The 14,826-nt window shown below is 35.3% G+C and overlaps 1 long non-coding RNA gene and 1 pseudogene across 2 annotated transcripts in view; one reads left to right on the top strand and one right to left on the bottom strand.

Annotated features, from left to right (window-relative positions):
* LOC144224146 (uncharacterized) overlaps positions 1-14,826 on the top strand; it is a 524,297-nt gene that overhangs the window by 112,639 nt on the left and 396,832 nt on the right. The window lies entirely within an intron of this gene.
* LOC144224145 (small ubiquitin-related modifier 2 pseudogene) lies at positions 12,904-13,186 on the bottom strand (annotated as a pseudogene).

Genomic DNA, 14,826 nt, shown 5'->3' with positions numbered 1-14,826 from the left:
AGAAGTGATTTAATCAGGATGATATTTATAAGTCAATGTAGAAACCTTAAACTATATAAAAAGTTCCATTAATATAATTACCTCACGATGCCAAGCGGCAGTTCACGTGATAAGCATAGGAGAGAATTTGCACTATTTCTTGTGGCTTTCGGGCAGGTAGGGAAGCAGGCAGAAATTTACCTCAAAATTATTAGCCTCAAATAATGGTTAGAAGTTACATAAGTGACCAAAATGGTGGGAGGAGGGTTATTTCAGGTAGTGTAAACAACATATACAAACGTGACAGAGGTAGCATTGTTTAGAGTGTATTTGAGAGAAAATTATTATGTTTGGATGACATAGAAGTTTAAGTAATGGAGACAATGTGAGGGATAGTGGCCAAGGAGTACAGAGGTGAGTGTGTGGAACACCTTCAGTGCAAGGTAAGACGTCTAAACATTATCCTTTGAACCCATAAATCCTTTGTTCCCCCTTCCCTACCTTAACCCAAATAACTTTGCCTTCATCTGTTTTGTATATTGGGATTTTTCATATATTTTCTTTAAACAAAGGGCTCCATAGCTAAAAGCAATATGTGAATTTTCTTTAGAAAAGTGAGCTTTTGTGTTTTTTTTTTACAAAGTTATTAAATTTCTATTCTGTAATTCATCTGGTTGTGTTTTTCAGGTGGAATTAGAGAGAGATAATTTGAAATTCTAGGGGCCAGTTAAAAGGTTATTTTTGTTATTTACCCTGTGAAATGGATTGATTGATGTAGGCAAAACAGGATTTTGCATTAGGGGTCAAGGATTTAATAGTGCTTGGTCCAAAGTTTTGCATACTTGAGAATCTCAACAAATATATGTTGAATTGTAGGGATTTAACAATAGGATTCAGATCCAGACAAAACAAAAACAATTGTTAGAGAAAAATTTATGGGTTAACTATGTTAAAAATACTTTAGGGGGAGAGTTGGATAGATATATTTTATAAAGATAATAGATAATTCTTGATCATTCTGTTGAAAAAATGTCATTAGAAGTTTGATATTATAGTACGAACTTTGGAGAAGGAACAAACTATTTTGCTACATAAGTTTTCTAAATGAGGTTTTTACAATGCACCATAAACTCTCTGATTTGTTTGAAGTAAAATCTTCAAAACTCTATAGGATGAATTGTATTTTGAAAGTTAAAGGGAACTAAATTATAGTTATTTGAGATTTTTTTCCATACTTGGTACTTGTCTCAAAAATCAAGGTTAGAAAGATTTATTTTTTTTAGAAACAGAAAAATTCAGAATCAGCAACTTTCACTAAATGATATTCTTCTTTCTTTTCTTTCTTTCTTTCTTTCTTTCTTTCTTTCTTTCTTTCTTTCTTTCTTTCTTTCTTTCATAAAAGGAATGGATTTTTATGGATTTTGATGGCTAAATTTATGTGACTAAAAGAATTATCTTTCACAACTCTTAAACATGTATGCAGACATACACACACAAGTATTGCAGTTGAGAGTTATTCTTGTTCTTACTAAATGTTCTTTTCCTTACAGTCCCTTTTAGTCTTATAGAACTGAGGGTGTCTTTACAGGAACTTTGCTTGAAATGTAGGAAATTGATCTGCAATTTAGGAAGTCAGTAGGAAAGAACAACCTGGAAGCCAAAAATACTATAGAACTCTCAAGGTGACTGTGAACAACAACAACAAAAAATTAGATAAAGTCTGGTGGTGATGGCTGAGAATACAGAACTATTATGGGCTTTGGATCAGGAAAGCAGGGAACAGATCACTTCCATCCATAGAGTCACAGAGAGATCATACCTGGAATTCAACTTACTGTTTTGTGAACTCTTAGAAAAGAAACTGAGTCAACTATAGAGAACAAACCTGTGGTTACCAGAGGTGAGGTGGGTGGGGGAATGGGTGAAATAGGATGGGGATTAAGGAGAAGCACTGGGTGATATATGGAATTGTTGAATCACTATATTGTACACCTGAAACTAATGTAACATGGCATGTTAACTAACTGGAATTAAAATAGAAACTAAAAGGAAAAAATAAAGAAACACTGGAAGAGATCCAGAAATGAGACATAATAGTGGTAAAGAGAACTGAAGAATTGATTTGTGAGGAGAGATTAAGGTAGCTAAATGTGTTCAGTTAAGTGAAGATTAAGTGGGCACTGATAACATGCTATTCGTATTTCTGAAGTCTAAATGAAGAGAGGACATATTTAGCATAATATGTTCAGACATAAGAAGAAGAAGAAGAAGAAGAAGAAAAAAACAACCCGAGATGGTTTTCAAGGAAATAGTTTCCAAAGAATTTATTTAAAAATACCTCTTAATTTTTTCCCACAGAAATACTATTTTTGACAAAGCAGTTACTGTAAAAATGGTTTGATAAAATAAACATGGGACTGTAAACTTCTTAAAGTTATGATTCGGTTCATATAAGAGTTTAGAGCTATCTTATAAATCTTTATTCTTGTCAACTAGGAACTGATAGAAATTATAAGACAGCATTTAATTTTGGTTTAAAAAAATAAAGAGAAGAGTTTCTAAGACAGCAGTGGTCAAACTTTATGTTTCAGGGCCCCTTTATTCCTTTTAAAAAGTATTTAAGTTTCCAAAGAGCATTGTTTACATTATTCATTGTTAAAGAAATTGATATTTACCATATTAGAAATTAAAATGAAGATAATTTTGACTTGTCACTTCTTTAAAAACAGTGGTAATCAGCTCGTGACATTTTTAATGGAAAGTAGCTATAGAGGAGAAAATGGCATTGTTTTACATTTTTGCAAGTCTCTTTAATGTCTGGCTTACTGGAAGACAGCTTGATTTCTACATTTAATATTGCAATGTGTTGTTTTAGTTGAAATATATGTAAAAAGTCCAGACACACACAGATATGTTGTTGGGAAAAAGAGATTATTTTAATAGTTTTTTCAAATAATTGTGAATATCCTTTTTGATACCCACTAAGACTTGACAAGTTGTAGTTTTTTGCAGGTTAGTTGCAATGTGGAATATATACTATAACAGTAAACTTTTAATACTTTACTTTGAAACCCACTGGTCTGCCATCAACAAAACCAAAAGGCAACCGACTCAATGGGAGAAGATATTTTCAAATCACAAATCCAATAAGGGATTAATTGTCAGAATATATAAACAACTTACAGAGTTTAATATTAAAAAAAAACAATTAAAAATGGGCTGAGACCTTAAATAGACATTTTCCAGAGAAGATATATATCTGGCCAACAGGCACATGAAAAGATGCTCAACATCGCTATTCATCAGGGAAATGCAAATTAAAACCACAATGAGATATCATCTGACACCAATCAGATTGACTATTATAAAAAAAACAAAAAAATAGTGTTGGTGAGAATGTGGAGAAAAGGGAATCCGTGTATACTATTGTATGGGAATGTAAATTGGTACAACCACTGTGGAAAATAGTATGAAGATTTCTCAAAAAATTAAAAATAGAAATACCATATAATCCAGTAATCCATTTCTGGGTGTTTAGCTGAAGAAAACAAAATACCAATTTGAAAAGATACATGCACTCTTATGTTGATTGCAGCATTATTTACAGTAGCCAAGATATGGAGACAACCTCAGTATCCATCTATAGATGAATGGAATACACACACACGCAGACATATATATATCTCTTCTTTATTCACATATATATGTATATATGAATATATATATATAGCCCATTCATCTATAGATGGATATTGAGGTTGCTTCCATATCTTGGCTTCTGTAAATTATATATATAGTATATATTGTATATATATCTAGTATATATTGTGTGTATGTATATATGCACTATATATATATGTATATACATATACATAGTACAAGGAGTTGAAAAACAATGGCTACTAGTACAATTTGGTGCTACTGCTCTGGCTTATCTACCATCAGTGCAAAAGTCAAATAAAATCATAGCATAATTATGAAAATAGTTTGAGGTCCAGGGACCTCTAGTACTGAGAAGCAAAACTTTTGATAATGAATCATTAGGATTTAGAATGAAGGCTGCCATTTCTCTTTTTAACTTTTGGTCTTCGAACCCATGTATTATTTCTATGTGAAAAATAGTATCATATATTGGATGCTGGTTCAGAATGCACACTACATGCTAGCATTCTATATCTTGTGAGGTATTTTCTCACAATGGAGGCTAAAACTAAGTCTCCACACATGTTCTGTTTTAGCACGAAGCTACTAAATAAGTCCTGGGGTGTGTGAGAATGTGTAAATGGTTCTAATTCCCTTTAGGAGAAGGTAGAGGGGAGATTTACAGTATTAGCTGGTGATACTCTCATCGGCTTCTTTCTTTCTTCTTTCTGTCAATAATACACATCCCTTTCATTCAAGAGGCTGTGGGTTCGGAAACTGAATTAGACCTGATAACTGGATGAGGAGCCAAGACTGCACTGTGATACAGTCAATTCTCTGTCAGATTTAGAGATTCTGGCTTCCCCCCTCCCCCCACCAACTTTACAGATACTATTGTGTTGCTCATCTATTTCAGTTCTGGGATCCAAGAAGATTTAAAGGTTACTCTTTTCACCCAAAAATTGAGAAATGCATTGTTAAAGAATATACCGGCATCCTGAAATACTTTAACAGTTGTTCTATTTAGGCTAGAGATGAAAATGGGCTTCCTGAATTTAGTGAGGATTACAGGACCTGGGTGTCGCAAAGCCCTTCCTTAATTTAGTGAGGATTACAGGACCTGGGTGTCGCAAAGCCTAGTTGTACCACTTAATCAACAGAAGAAAGTATTGTGGTTGTCAATTAAGTGGTTACTAGATTTTTAAACATTTAAAATTCAATTGATTTAAGCTAAAAACCAAAGCAAAACAAAACAAAAACAGCAGCTTATCCATTTCTTTTACCACGTAATCCCTGCCTCTTGCAACCACCAATCTGTTCTAAGTTTCTATGAGTTTTTTTTAAGCTCCAGATAAAAGAAAGATCATACAGTATTTGTCTTTCTCTGTCTGATTTATTTTACTTAGCATAATGCCCTCAAGGTCCATCCATATTGTCACAAACGGCAAGATTTCATTCTTTTTTTTATGGATAAATAATATTCCACTGTATGTATGTATACATATACACATATATACACACACATATATACATATATATACACATATATACATATACATATATATATATCTTAACAATTTCTTACCCATTCATCCACTGATGGACATGTAGGTTGTTTCTATATGTTGGCTACTGTAAATAATGCTGCAATGAACATGAAGTTACTGGAAATTTTTGACTATAGAGATCTTTGACAATATCTACTCTCTAGTTCCTTCGGAATGTTACCCATTTCTAAAATATCACTGAAGTCCTCTTCTTCATCCTTCTCAAATGCTTTTATAATATTCCAGTTTTTGTTTGAAAAATGTTACAATTCCAATGTACAAAGATCTGTCGCTCTTCAATATTTTGCAACAGTAGACAAGGAAAGGTATACTTTAAGTAGCTTTATATATGAAAAAATATATAAGTAATCTAGAAAAGATTTATCTAAATTTATCACTTTAATGAAATGGTAAAATTAAGATCACTAAAATATAGCCTAAAATGTGAAATAATTTGAGGTGTGAACATACAATACGAATTTAATCGCAGTCATTTTCCTTACAATTTGGTCATTAGATTTTTAAAGTCTAAAACAGAGTTTGCTGGACTTTTTTTTTTCTTTTTACAGATAAAGTACCAAATAATAAATATTTTAGGCTTTATAAGCCATATTATTTCTTTTTTTAAGTTTATTTATTTATTCTGAAAGAATGACAGCAGAGGAGAGGGGAAAAGAGAAAATCTCAACCAGGCACCACATTATTAACACAGAGCCTGACATGGAGCTCACACTACAAACCATGAGATCATGACCTGAGCCAAAATTGAGAATCAGATGCTTATCCAACTGAGCTGCCCAGGTCAGGTGCCCCTAGGCCATATGGTTTCTATTGTGACTACTCCACTCATGCTTGTAGTACAAAAACAGCCATAGATAATATCCACATGAGTTGATAAAGCAGTGTTTTAATAAAACTTATTTTTGAAAGCAAGCAGTGGGCCATAGTTTACTGATCTAAGCTCATGCTTTACTTTTTAGTGTCTAGCAACTTTTATACCATGTCTTTTTGCAAATTTGTTTGAATAATATACCCACATCCTCTAGTTATTCACTCTCTGCTCTCTTATTTATATTTAAATGTTTGATTCCTAATACCTTACCACTAACATTTTTCTTAATAGTGTTATTAATTATTTCTTACATCATTGGTATTTACAGGTCAAATTCAATAACCTCTTTTGGGTTTGGAATTCTAGCCTGCCAACCTATTTTGGTAGGAATCAATATTGTTAGGTTCAAGGAATGTTGTTAGAGTCAAGACTTGGATAGGCCATTTAATAACACATGCTGACCTATCCAAAAGAGAATATTAGATAAGTTAATGGATGTATTCTGAACTGCAAGCAGCTGGTCTGATTATTATGTGACTCACTGGTCTCTATCCTTCTAGGGTCAACGAGTGAGAAATCAGTATTACCCAGGACCTATAACTAATGATGCCCAGGAGATATTCAGGTTACTCTGAAAATATCCCTGGTCTCTAGTAAAATATAAGCAGGAACATTAGACTGGCAAGATGGAACTCTCCTTAGAGGGTAGGAAAGAAGATGAAACTGAGGGACCAAGCCAATGCTTTGTTAGAAGTGGAGAGTGAGAAAGGTGACAAAGTCTAGGAGTATAAACATGGTAATAAATCACATTCCAATACCATGGTGAAATACAGCTTACTTGATTGAAGGCTTCTATAAAGTACTACCTTAATTCCTAAGTAAAATTTGGCTACTGATTTAACATAATGTAAAAGATAAAATTCACTGTAGCTGTGATAATCTATTAAATTATTCAAAAGGTAATTAAGCTAACACTATCAACCTGAATCTAATGTGATTTTTGCCAACTTCATTTCCTTTTTTTTACATGTAAAATCATACAGTTTAGTATGATTTGGAGAGCTTATTTCAATTTTAAGGGAAAAAAATTTAATATGTATTTTTTTGTTTCCCTTTCCTATTTGAATAGTTTTCCCGACACACTGCCCATCTTTGATGTGCATAATGCATGATGTGGTAAAAAGAGCTGTCGAGAACAATTCAGTCACATTAAAAATATCCAGTACAAAATATCTATCACATGGTTTGCGAAGTTTGTGGCTTCATCCGAAGTGTAAAACTAAAACAGAAGTTGTTGGTCTTTTACTATTGAGTCCCTACCACATGACTATATAGATTTCTGAAGCTGGTTGTTTGGTGTTCTATCTTCCATGCATATTGAATTAATTTTCTTGGCATTTTGCTGATTTTTCCACTGCCTTTTCATTTGAAATGGAAACTCAGAAAATGTCATTTGCTTCCCTTTTTTTGACTAGATTTTTAGCATTTCTTCCATTTTGTGATCAATCACCATTGCTGCTCTTTTCCATACAGTCCACCATTCTTATGAGATTACCCTAGAGATATTTCCAGAGACTTCTCATGGATGTTGTGTATTCATGCATTGGGATCAAAGTGTATGAGAAGAGCACAATCCTAGATAATTCTTTGGTTATTAGACTGTGGTGTTTAGATGTAAAATGAAGTTTATATGTTCATCTGTTTGTTTCTTCACTGACAAATATTATTAAATATTTACTATAGGGAGAGTATTATGTTGAGATGGGTTAGGGAAGAGATAAAAAGATATATATGATACTATCCTTGTTTTCTGAAAACGTTTCACTCAATATCAAGGGAAAAAGTGGCAGTCATTGCCAAGATTAGTCTCATTATAAAGCCTGTATATATTCTACTATTCAGTCCATCATTAGTTCAATTTTTATTATTTTTCAGAAAGAATTCAAGGCACTGTGATAAGGAGAATCACACAAAAGATGGTGTTAGTGGAGGAGAATGATAAATGATAAAAAAGTCCTTGAAAACCTCAGTACTAGTAGCTCTAGAATATTTTAGACAAACTTTTAACAGAGCTTGCCAACAAGTTCAGTTTGATCTCAGTTCTTGCCAGGTGGATAGGAAAGAATGTTAATATCCCTTGTTCCTTGTGGCAGCTTCTTTTGTCTCCTAGTGGCATTCAGGCTGATAATCTTTATGGACTGATTTATTTTTGTATTCTTTACAATCTTGCTCTTGAGTATACTCAAAACATGGAAATATGCAGACAGCTGATCTGAAATAGGAAGGACCAAGATAAAGGGTCAAAAGATAGCACTCCTTTAAAGTTGGTGACATTATAAAATGTTTACCGACCTCCATGATTATGTGCGAATGACAAGGTGGTTCCTTGATCAAGCATAAACCTAGGAAAACTTTAAGGTTTAATCCAGCTCAGTAATTGACTTGCTCTGTTGTCTCTCTTAATACTGTCAACAGTAGCCTCCTAACTGTGAAGGACAGTAATAGATCTAACATCTGTTTTGGTGCCTCAGTTTCCTTATCTGTAAACTAGAAATCATATCAGGAGTAGTCAACTCAAAAGAATGTATGTGATGCCCAGAAATATAAAGTGTTGAAGAATATAAAGTGGTAACATATAAATGTTTTAGAATCTCTAGACATATTTTTTTTACAAATAGTTTATTGTCAAATTGGTTTCCATATAACACCCAGTGCTCATCCCCACAAGTGCCCTCCTCCATGCCCATCTCCCCCCTCCCCCCCCAACATCCATCAGTCCTCAGTTTGTTTCTCAGCATTCAAGAGTCTCTCATGGTTTGCCTCTCTCCCTTTCCCCCACCATTTCCCCCCTTCTTCTCCCCATGGTCCTCAGTTAAGTTCCTCCTAATCCTCCTATACGTGCAAATGTATGATATTTGTCCTTCTCTGCCTGACATAGCCATGTTAAATTATATACACCTTTAAAGTCTCTTCTTCAAGTTGTATATATTTACATATGAAAGTGGGCCATGATTTGGCCAATAAAAACGTTGAGAACACACCAGTCAATAGTCTTGGTCTTTCTGATATATCACGTCAGTCAAAATTTGGTCTTGATTGATATTAGGAAGGTTAACCAATTATTGGTGGTCAAAAAGAAAAGTTTTCTCTGGAAAATTGGCTAGAAAAGGAATTACTGCCTACAAGGCAAATATGTAAGATAAGTAAAGTAAATATATTCTCTGGAAGTGGATGCTAGTGAGTCCTGTTTCTGTATGGCCTTCATTTGGTCATCATGATCTGTTGGTTTAGTGTACTTGACTGGGGAGACAAATCAGAAGAAGCTCGGTGGAATGAAGAGAGAGATACCTAAATTATTAATGTTAGCAATTTAAAGCTTTTCTACCTTAAAAAATAAAGTGTTTTTGTTTATGTATTTTTAATGGTCAGAAAACATCTTAAATGTATAAAACTAACTGTCAAGTTAGTTGGAGAGACTGAAAGAGAAGATGTGACTCTGTTTACTGTCACTCACTTTTTTGTGGGGAAAACCAGTGGGTAGGGGTAATTTCTTGCCTGAATTTGTAATTATAGAAATTAAACCTTACTACTCAGCCCCACATGCTTTTTGTCTGGACCAGCTGAGTTCGCATCATAATATTGCTATTCAGTGAAGCAATAGACCTTCAGCTGGGTGTGGGAGAGCTGATGTGGTTTCTCCTTCCCTGCTTTCTTAATCTCCGAGGTTGTGTGGTGGATAGTGACCTCAAAGTGACCTCTTCAGTGATGAGATTTTTCTTGTCACCTTTTTAATCCTCTTCAGAAATAGCTGTATCACCTTGTTTTTTAAACTGGTTCAGAATTGGGGTGACTGGCAACATCTTAAAGACATCAGAGGCCCAGTTCACAGTAAGAGCTTCTGAACTCCTCCCTCCATTTCTTACTGTTTTGCTGTCTGAGTTTAGACTTGGGTCTTTCATTTATCTCAGTTTGCTTCCTTGTTTTCTGTAAAGGAGCTTACTAAAACCTTGTACTTGCAAAGCACTTTAGACATATTAAGTGGTGCTACTGTATTGCAAAGTACCAAACTTTATATCTAGGTTTCAGTTACAATTTTTTTCCCTGTTCCTTCCACCAGATTTGAGTTGGAGTGGTGCCCAGCACAAAGGCATATCTTCAGGGGAATCTGGATTTTTTTATATGGCCAAGTGAAAGAGTGTGGGCAGATGGAGGCCAGTGTTTCCTTTAAGATGAGGTCTTCTCGGATGTGCTTATGTTCTTCTATGAATTTTTCTCCTGAAAAGAGTTGCCTGCATCTCTCATTTTATTAAGATTTTTGCATTCTTGGTAGACTTGTATCTGTCCACTTTCCAGCCAAACTGGGTGGAGGTGGGGGGGGGAGGGGTGGAATCTATTTGTGACACATACCTTCCTTGTCTCCACTCATCCTGTATAAAAGAGATGAGCTGAGAAAACAAAGTCGCTTTTGATTTTAGGATCTGAGTTGCTTTATTATTCCTCAGTATTCTATTCATAGGAGGTGATACTAGTCTCTAGAACTTTTTTAAAATTTATTTGGAGGAAAACAAGCATATTTTCCTAGTGACACAACAGTGAGAGAAGATGAAAATGTAGTGGGGAGAAAGAAGAATGAATGAAAAGGGGGATGAAACCCTCACTTAAGTGAAGTTTTCAGTACCTGAAACCTGTGGATTTAAGTTGGTTCCGTATTGCAGTTAAGTGAGCAGATTCGAGATGAAGATGAGATATAAAACCAGTTACAGAGTTCTTGCCACCACTGGGTACTGCGGCAATGCTTGGAGTCTGTAATTAGGAAAGCAATCAAGACTACAGGATTAGACCTTCCACTTTAGAAAAGAGGAGCCTCGGTTTTATTTACCATGAGCTCAGCTTGCAGATGATCATTTTGCTGTGGTTTTTAGAGAAGACCACCTTGGGAGAAAGGCATGTAAATCACATTTCACTGCTAGTTAAACAAATCAGTGAAAGTTGCAGGGGCAAACCCTCTGCAGAGGGAAGCCCTGCAGTAATTACCAACCGTCTCCTGAAAAGAGATGGTGACACACGCGGAGAGGATGAGTCCTGGCTTGCCCTTTGGAGTAACAGAAGATTCATTTGAAAAACCAGTTCTCTTGTTATTGTGTCAGAAAGAGAGATTTCTAACAGAGGGATTTGATGGGCTTGACAAAAGGCCTGGTGAAGTAATCAAGTGTTCCTGCAGGTGTTCTCATTTCCCCTGCAGCACTTGTACATACCAGATGAACTCTGGTTGGGCCTAAGTACATTCTCTTTGGGTTAAGATCTCTGCATGTAAACATTCTTCATTGATGACATATTTTCATGTAGACATTTTGCTGCTAGAATATAAGCATTTGTTTAACTCAGAGGATGAATGGTTTCTTTCCTATTTCATTGAGCAGGAAATGAACATCCCTTATGCTATACCTCCTCATTGAGGCTTGTGAGCTTGCTGAGTTTGCCATCAACAACTGCACTATTTGGCTTAACTGCAGGGCTCCAAAGCGAGGACCTAAAATTTCTCCCCCCACTCCCCTTCCTAGCAGTAGACTCCCTTTATTGGTTCTGGGCACCGTGTGCTCCGCTCTGGTCCAAGACCCAGTTTTAATTAGTGTTCAGAGCAACTTCAGTGATAAAAAGACTTGCTGAGAAAATATGATGACCTTTCTCAGAAATAAAGTATAGGCAGTACAACCCAGCTCAAAGGAACCACAAAATAGTCATCTGGTTAATTTTGTTTCTTGTCCCCATGCAGGTGTCATCTCTATATGAATAGACATATAGTCGATTCTGCTTTTCTCTGCAGCTTTCTGTGTGTACTCATCAGCATGTATATGACCAGTCTCAATCCCATGTTATCTTTCAGCTGAGCACCTATTGTCATATAGTTATTATAATTATTATTTTTTAATGTTTTATTTATTTTGAGAGAAAGAGAGAGAGAGTAGGAGCACATGGGTGTGAGCAGGAGAGGGGCAGAGAGAGTGGGAGAGAGAGAATCCAAAGCAGGATCCATGCTCAGTATGGGGACAAGTGTGGGGGCATGTAGGACTCCATCTCACAGCTGTGAGGTCATGACTTGAGTTGTAATCAAGAGTAGGATGGTTAACCAACTGAGATACCCAGGTGCCCCCCATGTTATTATTTACTTTAGACCAAATAAGAAATAGTGAGAAGGGAGGAAGTAAGGGGAGAGAGAGAAAGAGAGAGAGAGAGAGAGCGCTCAGGAATCTGACAGGTTGTTGGTCCGTGCATCGTTTTCCTTTATTTATTCGTCAGGTTAGGCTACTGACAAGTCCAAAATCAAGAACAAATTTCTTTTCAGAACGAAAATTATTTAAACAACAAGATGTTTGACTTGAAGGGAAAGCTAGGGTTTATTTCTTTCAGCCTAATTTATGCCTGCTTAAGGACAGATTGCCCTATACATAACAGCTATGTACAAAAAAGTTATAAAATTGTCCTTGGTTTTATAATGACAAATGAAAGGCATTAAATTTATGCAATCAAAAAAGCTGTACAATAATTTTTATGTTCTTTTTTTTGTTAAACATCAAGAGCAACATAACTTACTGGAATATAAATGTAAGTGCCAAATAAGACAGGGGGCATTTTCATAGAACTAGTATTTTTTCCCCATCCCATCTCCCTCTGATGTTTATCAAAAGATACCATCAGCCACTTAGTTAAAAAATGCAGTATGCTTGTGCAGATTCACAGTTACTTTAAGCACAATAAGGGATGGGGAAGGGAAAAATAAAAGAATAGAGAAAACTATACATAGTAGTTATGATGTGGCAGAACAAAAAATTGTGGTTTTCTAATAGAGAATGCCTTGTCGGTCTGGAAGAACAGAGTTCTGCAGTCAAGTATCAGTTTCTCTTTTTAGCAGACATCTCCTATCTGCTGCTGGAACATATCAATTGTACCTTTGGCTTCCATGTCCAGTTGTGCGGGTGTAACTGTTTCATTGATTGGCTGCCCATCAAATCAAAGTCTGATCTGCCTCACTGACAAACCCTGTGGTTCACAATGGGCTTTCGTTGGTTTACTAAGTGATGTATGCCCCTTAATATTAAGCCACAGACCCATCTGGCCCCAGCACCTTGAAATTGCTATGATCATTGATCTCAGTTCTGACTCCTTCTTTGGGCTTTTTGTTTGCCATGGTGAGTGACAGAGTCTCCTCAGCATCTCAAGCCACTTCACAAAAGAGGTATCAGGCCATACCTAACAAACACACAGGCAACACCAGGAGGGGCAGAAGAAGCTCTGAAGCAAGTTTTATTTCTGAAACTTCATGTCAATTATGAGTCATCAGGGAGGCTCTGTACATTGTAATCATCTAGGACCGGGTCTGAGAGAATGGCCACCATTTTGAACATGGCTGGTCTCCAAGCCAGATGGAAAGGAGTTTGGAAGGGCTTGCTTTGCAAATAAATACTTGGCCCATAAGTGAACCATTTCCTGCTAACAAAACATGGGCCCAAACTATTTTATGAACCTCTTTTCCCAACCATATACTTAGAAGGGGTCCAAATGGCAAGTATTTGATAAATAGTACTAATTGCTACCATATCTTAGGACATAGGTCTTATTCTTATCTATTTCTTGGCATTAATATAGCCGTAAAAATAGCACCTTCTCTTCTTCACTAGTGCTTCTTATCTATGAAACTTAGAGAAACAGTGTATGTAGTTTAAACTATTTAGACTGACTATAGTTTTAGTATTATGGGAATAATGGTAAAATGGACAATTATTATGTATCTATTATATGCCAGACTGTTCACACAGGTGACCTTTAGTTGCTACAAGGATTCTTTGAGATTAGTAATATGAGTGCAATTGGCTAATATTAAAGTTGGTAATACTGACTCCAAATCCCATGTTCCTTGTATTAGTTACAGGTATGCTAACAGGTAGTTTGATGCTACAATGTTTCTGAACTTACAACTGAAACCTTTGCCATTACGTTTTGTAAATCTCTTGCCTTATACATTTATCAGAATATAATGGAAGAAGGACTAAAAATTAAAACCCTAGGAAAACCTGCTGATATGCTCCACAAAGCATACGTAAAGATAGATCTGTTTTGTCCTGAATACTTTTGAACACTCTTTCTTTTGTTAACTTAATAGCTGGCAAAACTATTTATAACTAGGAAAGAAACATACACATTTTAAGACACATTCTTCAACATTTTTTTTTGTTTTTAATTGAATTATAATAGACCTATTATATTAGTTTCAGCTATATAACATAATGATTCAATATTTGCAAATATTGCAAAATGATCATCACAGTGTCAAGTTATCATCTGTCATCATACATAGTTACAAGTTTCTTTTTCTTGTAATAGGAACTTTTAAGATTTACTCTCAACAACTTTCAAAACTACAACACAGTGTTATTAACTATAGTCACCATGCTGCACTTTACATTCCCATAACTTCTTTGTTTTATACCTGGGAGTTTGTACCTTTTGACCTTCTTTAACCCATATCACCCATTCCCTACCCCCAACTTCTAGCAACCTCCAATCTTTCCTCTGTTCCTATGAGCTCAGTTTTTGTTTTAGATTTCTCCTATAAATGAGATTGTACGGTATTTGTCTTTCTATTTGACTTATTTTGCTTAGCACAGTGTCCTTTAGGCACATCCATGTTGTCACAGATGGCAAGATTTCACTCTTTTTTATGGCTGAATCATTTCCATTGTATATGTATATATCACATTTTCTTTATCCATTCATCCATCAATGGACACTTAAGTTGCTTCCAGATATTAACTATTGTAAATAATGCTG

Source organism: Crocuta crocuta, unplaced genomic scaffold (assembly GCF_008692635.1).
Source record: "Crocuta crocuta isolate KB4526 unplaced genomic scaffold, BGI_CrCroc_1.0 scaffold52, whole genome shotgun sequence".
Lineage (NCBI taxonomy): Eukaryota > Metazoa > Chordata > Mammalia > Carnivora > Hyaenidae > Crocuta > Crocuta crocuta.
Note: the sequence above shows the minus strand (reverse complement) of the source record. Positions and strands in the feature narration are given on the sequence as shown.